Source organism: Chiloscyllium plagiosum, chromosome 16, assembly GCF_004010195.1.
Source record: "Chiloscyllium plagiosum isolate BGI_BamShark_2017 chromosome 16, ASM401019v2, whole genome shotgun sequence".
Classification (NCBI taxonomy): domain Eukaryota; kingdom Metazoa; phylum Chordata; class Chondrichthyes; order Orectolobiformes; family Hemiscylliidae; genus Chiloscyllium; species Chiloscyllium plagiosum.
In genome coordinates this window covers 46,442,840-46,449,459 of record NC_057725.1, presented here as the reverse complement: position 1 = coordinate 46,449,459, position 6,620 = coordinate 46,442,840, and the positions used below count along the sequence as shown (strand labels likewise).

The following is a 6,620-nucleotide window of genomic DNA, read 5'->3' as shown; positions in this document are numbered from 1 at the left end:
AGTGCTCACTTTCTCCATGGGTAAATGTGGGTCTATGGAGTTAAATTAATGGCAGAACCCACTGAGGAGATGAATGTCCTACTCTTGCCCCTTGCTTTGTAAGCGCAGACTCTGAGATCATTCTTTAAAAAATGTGTGCCAACTGAAAGGTGTGAATGAATCACAGCAACATTGTGGAGAGTTTGTCTTTATCATAATCATTAGTAATGTACCTACCAACTTCATTGCTATCTACTGGAGATCTCCAACCAAACAAAATAACAAGTGATCAGTCAGTATCTCTACATTTAGGGATAAATAGATAATTGCTTTGAAATAAATATGAAACAGATTTATGCACAGCATGGAATGAAAGTTCCAGTGCTTTGTGGTAACTATGTCTCAAGGTTTTCAGATGAGACAGCCATGTTGCTGACACAGGTCTAAGAGCCAGAGGATTGGCCATACCTCAAGTTGAGAGAAAGTGAGGGCTGCAGATGCTGGAGATCAGAGCTGAAAATGTGTTGCTGGAAAGGTGCAGCAGGTCAGGCAGCATCCAAGGAACAGGAGAATTGACGTTTCGGGCATAAGCCGAAGAAGGGCTTTTGCCTGAAACGTCGATTCTCCTGTTCCTTGGATGCTGCCTGACCTGCTGCACTTTTCATACCTCAAGTTCCCTTGCTGTTTCTCTGACCTGTACACTGACTGCATCTTAGTCGCTGAAGCCACATGTGTCTCATCACATTGCTCTGTTCCAGGTCAGGGCACTCTTTTTTTTCTCCCGGTGAGATTAGGGATGGCCTTGATGAAGGATAAAGGCACCATGGCAACTCCCTGAATATCTGATGTTGACATGAGCGATCTTGTGCTTGGTCACACAGATTGAGAATATGCTACGTAACTGAGTAGATAGTCCATGAATGCCTTTAATGCAATGTAGGTACCATTGATTGCTGCCCAGACTGTGAAGAAGTCAGAAACCCTCAAAACTACATGTTCCTTTATCTCTGTTGCATTGCTGTGGTACAGAATGTTTGCTGTGGACCTCAGTAACCTAATGAATGTATGTCCTGACTCCTCCAGGATGACATTGCACATATTTCCCATTGTTGCCTGAATCATAGAGGCATTACATATAGGAATTGGTCATCATGGCTGATCACTTTTCCCAATTTGATTTTCCTTCCTTTGTTCCTAACCCTTGATATCCTTGGCTAACATAAATTTACAGCAAGTTTTCCCCCCTGTGACAGTGAAACAGGAATGGGAAGTAATTAGATAAGTTTGTCCTGCACAGAAATTCATCCCATTCTCCATCTTTCCAATTAAATATTGGACAAAAATGTCCATGGGTGACTTTCATGAATTGCTTGCAATGGTGGCCCATAAATAATCAATTGATAGGCACTTCAGGGCACCTACTCACCACGTCCCCAAAACCTGCCTCTTTGGCAGGTGAGAAAGGTGGTTAATGTCCTAACTGGATAGCCATTTGACCTGCCTGCCAAATTGAGGGTGTGTATGTGTGTGTGTGTGGGGGGGGGTGACTTTGAAAATGCGCCAATCTGGGACAGTCATGAATAAAGGACCAAGAGGGTAAGATCTAAAAAACCAACTTCTTGCCTCCAACAACCCTGATCGCTCTGTCCACACAACCTTGATGGATTCCTCAAGGAATAGCTTTTAGAACCCAGAAACTGACTGGCTTATGACTGGCTGTCTGTTTCAAGTGACCAGGTCCTCAATCTCAAGACCTATTATAGCCGACTGAGGGTGACTCATGTGCACTATCAGCTATCAATATGCTGACTGATGGGCTATTGAATGAGCTATCCTGCCAGTATGGGTGGCATGTTAGTTGCCATCTTACACACTTGCTCCCATTCCACAAAAATAGATGAAAAACTATGCCATTCTCTGTCTATGAAAGCTTTGATTTCCCAAGTATCCATGGCTGTTAGGTGGAAGAAAATTCAAAACTTTTCGGTTGTGTGTGGAAAAAGTGCTTTGTAATTTAATTCCTAAATTACCTGGTTCTGAGTTTGAGATGGTGTCTCCTTGTACTTGATTGCGAGAAACAGTTTCCCCATATCTACCTAATAAATCCTTTGAATGTTTCACACAGCTTCATAAGATAGCCCTTTCATATCCATATTCAAAGGAATACAAGCTGTATTAACCCAATCCATGCCTTAACATTGCACCCAGCAGCCCCAGTCAGTTTGGTAAATCTGTGCTGCATCCACTTCAAGGGCAATTCATTCTCCCTCGGGTGTAGTATCCAAAGTTGAATATCTGAAATACTGGCAACCCTGTGTCATGGAAGTTGTAAGTGCTGATCAGCTCTACAGACAGTGAATACAGCTGCTGGCAAATGAATATGGTTACACTTCTTCAGGCAACAGGTCAAGATGCCCTATTGCCTATCTGGTGATGTGTGCTGTTTTTTTAAGTGTCAACTATGACTCAATGTAGACACTTTAGCTCCTGAATTCAAAGGTTGTGGCTTCAAATTCAATTCAAGTTCAAGAAGCAGAAGAAACTTGAATAAAATTAACCAATACTCAGTCGGTGCTGCATTGTATTGACTTACAAGTGAAACTTTACACTTATCTCTCAGGTGAATATAAAAAAGATCGCACATTACCAGTTTGAGCAAGCACGATGTCATCTAACTCCCAACCAACATCTCCAACAGATTAATTTGGCCATTATTGCAATGCTGCTTGTAGGCCTCTGCTGTGCATAAATTGACTGCAGCATGTCCAATGTTATAACAGCGATCACATTTAAAGTATTTCATTGATTGTGAAGCATTTGGACTACCTGGAGGTCATGAGGGGCCCTATGTGAGTGTTAATCCTTTCTATTTATGTACCTTTGGCTTTGACAGCTGAAGCAACTGAAGCTGAAGTCTGGTGAGAGAAAAGCTGATTACAGATATGGTTTACCCTGAGTTGTGAGTTAATACAAGTTGAATTGTACAATTTGAGAAGTGGAATATTTGCCACACACTGGGTGCAGGGATGGGATGAGATTAGATTTAGATTAGATTAGATTCCCTACAGTGTGGAAATAGGCCCTTCAACCTAACAAGTCCACACCGACCCTCCGAAGAGTAACCCACCCAGACCCATTTCCCTCTGACTAATGCACCTAACACAATGGGCAATTTAGCATGGTCAATCCACCTGACCTGCACATCTTTGGACTGTGGGAGGAAACCGGAGCACCCAGAGGAAACCCACAGAGATATGGGGAGAATGTGCAAACTCCACAAAGACAGTCGCCCGAGTCTAGAATCAAACCTGGGTCCCTGGGGCTGTGAGGCTGCAGTGTTCAGTGCCTCTGTTAGCACCAAGATTAGAATGGTGCTGGAAAAGCACAGCAGGTCAGGCAACATCCGAGGAGCAGGAAAACCTACATTTCGGGCAAAAGCTCTTCGGCAGAAATGAGAAATGAGGTTGGGAACCTTGGGTGTGGTTTTACATATATGTGCACCAGGTAGCTATTAACATATTGACAGTGTAAAGCAGAATAAAGAGGAGCAAATACTGCAGATGCTTGAAACTGGAAACAAAAACACAGAATTCAGACTCAAATGTAAACTCTGTTTCTTTGTCCATAGACACTGCCAGACCTGTTGAGTTTCTACAGCATTTTCGGTTTTCGTTTAATAAAGTGAAGGCTATTTCCACAATACAGATAACATCTTGGAAATTACTTTTTGTGTCGTGTAAAAATAATTACTGGGTGTGAGGAAAAGACGTGTGTCTTAAAGCTATTCAATTTACAATGGGGACTGAAAAGTGGAGTAAAATTAGTAAATCAGAGATTACAAGTCACTGCTTAAAAGCCATCACTCGAGCCTTGGCAACCAGATAAAAAAAATGCCTTTGAAGAAATTCCAATGTTCTTATTACTCCATGGAGACCTCCACAAGCAACAGCAGACCCCTGAACTTCATTCAAAACATTGTCTTATGAAACATTTAGTTTTATGTTGCAATTATGTGAAATTTATTTTCCTATATTTGCTGGTGCTGTGAAAATGCTGGATTAGTGTTAAGTCAACTGTTTCCCATCTGGTTTATTTTTTAATGAAATTGGATTGATGGCACATTTAAACTGGAATGCAAGTTGAGCCATATCAGAAATGATCAACTACATTCCCTAACAACCATTATTCAACAGGATCAACAAATATTTATCTGAACGTAGTGAAATAACATCACTCAACATGATCTTCTTGGGTTACTCTTGTCCCCGAATGTTGAAGGGATGTCTGTGTGAAGAACAGCTACAAACTGATAAGTACCATATTCTTAAAGTGAGATTGAATTCAGGACGAATTACTTTCTTTCTGCTTCCACTGAAGAAACGATGACTGATGTAAACCACTGTTACCTGTGAAAACAACAGAATGCTGTTATTGGATCCAGATTGTGAACCTTATCATTTTCTATGTCAGTATTTTAGCTGTTTCTTTGATAAGTCCAGTGTTTTGGGTTGAACTTTCTTTCGTGCAATCTGTTGGAGATAATAATCACATACCAGATAAAGAAACATTTCTAGTCTTGCTTCCAAACCTTCTAACCTGTTGCCCTTTCATATCTGAACACCAACAACAACAACAATCATTTGTGTTGCAGTTTCATGCAAGTAAAATATCCCAAGACAATTCACAAGTATTATGGAGCAAAATTTAACATTGGATTATCTAAGGAAATGCTACCGTAAATGACCAAAGAGTGAAGTTTTAACAAATATTTTGATGACAGATAACAAGGTTTGGGAAGGCAATTCCAGAACTTAGTACTTTGACAGCTGAAGGCACAGCCATCTGTTGTGAAGGATTAAAATTGGGCTGCTCAAGATGTCAGAAATAAAGGCACAGGTATGTGAAATGGGAGCGAGAAAAGAAACAGGTGTGTGTGTGTGTGTTGGGGGGGGATTGAGGCCATGAACACTTTTGAAGGCCAAGCCCCATTATTTAATCAACAGCCAATACATGTCAATGTGCAAAGGGATGATGAGTGTCCAAGACTTAGTACAAGTAAGGAGTTGGGCAGTAGAATTTTGGATACCATCACTTTAATGAAGGATGGAATCTGGGAAACCAAACACAATGTTTTGGACTAGTGAAGTCTAGAGGTAACAAAGACAAAGCATTTTTCAGCTGTGGACACACTCAGGCAGAGCCAGTTGATGGTATGGAGGTGAAAATTAGATATAATTTAGAGATCTGATCTAAAGCTTATCTTGGAGCTAAATCTGACACCAAGGTTATAAATAATATCGTTCAGCCTTATAAAATTGCCAGGAAGAAGAATGGAGTTGATGGCTTGGAAATAAATTCTGTATCAGTCACCAAAGGCAATAGCTTCAGCTTTCCTAAATTTAATTGGAGGAAACATCTCTTCATCTAGTGTGAGATATTAAAGAAGCAGGCAGACAACTTAGAGTTAGAAAGGCATTGGTGAGATAGACTGGATATTGTCAGGATACATGTGCAAAGTAATGTTTCATTTTTGAATGGGCAGCACATGGTTGAGAAATAGGAGGGATGAGGGGAAATCAGGAATAGATCCTTGGAGGACACCAGAGGTAATGGTGTGGAGCAGAAGCAGGAGATATTGCAGGCAATTCTCTGGCTAAAGTAAGAATGGAACTATAGAAGAGCAGTCCAACCAAATGAACTACAGTAAAGAGGCACTGGAGGACAATAATATGGTGATAGTGTCAAAAGTGCTGACGTGCTGAAGGATGAAGAATATTGGCATGCTATTTTCACGGTTATCAGCATGCTATTTGTATGTTTAAAAAACATTCTGCTTCAGTACTGTGGCAGACCAGGAAACCAACTGAAAGAATTCAAACATGGTGTTTTAGGAAAGGTGGACACAAATTTGGAGGCAAAACATGTTAAAGGGCATCAGAGAGGAAAGGGCAATTATGGTGGTAGTTGCCAAGATCAAAGGTCAAAGCTGGTGTCATGTTCCAAGATATACAGAGGAACCTCGATTATCCGAATATCAATTATCTGAATATCGGATTATCCGAAGGAGATCTCGAGGTCCTGACAGAAACATTACATCAAAGAGGTGTTTCCAATGCTGATTGTGCCTTTTGCTTACAATGATTAAAAATGAACTCGGCTTACTGAAATGCTGCTGAGAACAGTCCTGGATATCGATGGGAGCCCAGGCACCGTCTGCAAATGACTGACTGCCCGCCCTCTCTCTCACCACACCTTTCCTGGAGTTCTACACAGGGGCGTATCCTAAACCCTCCTTCCCCAGATAATCTCTCTATCATTCTCCTGTACAGGACAAAAGTAGAACTTGGCAAAAAATTGCAGTAAAACGTGTGTGTGTGCACGCGCAAGTGAGTGTCTGTGTGTGTGTGTGCGTGCGCGCACGCTATTTGAACACTCACCCCACGCACCCCCCCCCCCCCCCACCAAAGGCAGCAGCAGTCTTATTGTTAGTGTCCAGTCTGGCTGCCCGGAGGTGGGAGCAGCGGGGGAGCGAGGTGGACAAGTCGGGTGGGGGCAGCAGCGTGGAGGGTGAGGTGGAATGTGGGTGGGAGCGGATGGGGAGGGCAGGGTTGGAAGGGGTTGAGGGGCGGATGGGGGAAGGC

General features: G+C 42.1%; 1 protein-coding gene across 3 annotated transcripts in view; it reads right to left on the bottom strand.

The window, feature by feature from the left end:
* Positions 1-3,376: 3,376 nt before the first annotated feature.
* ppp1r32 (protein phosphatase 1, regulatory subunit 32) overlaps positions 3,377-6,620 on the bottom strand; it is a 151,918-nt gene continuing 148,674 nt past the window's right edge. For all 3 annotated transcript variants that reach the window (XM_043705996.1, XM_043705998.1, XM_043705995.1), the window contains one exon: positions 3,377-4,385. The gene's annotated coding sequence lies outside the window, so the exon portion shown is untranslated. The remainder of the gene's footprint in view (positions 4,386-6,620) is intronic.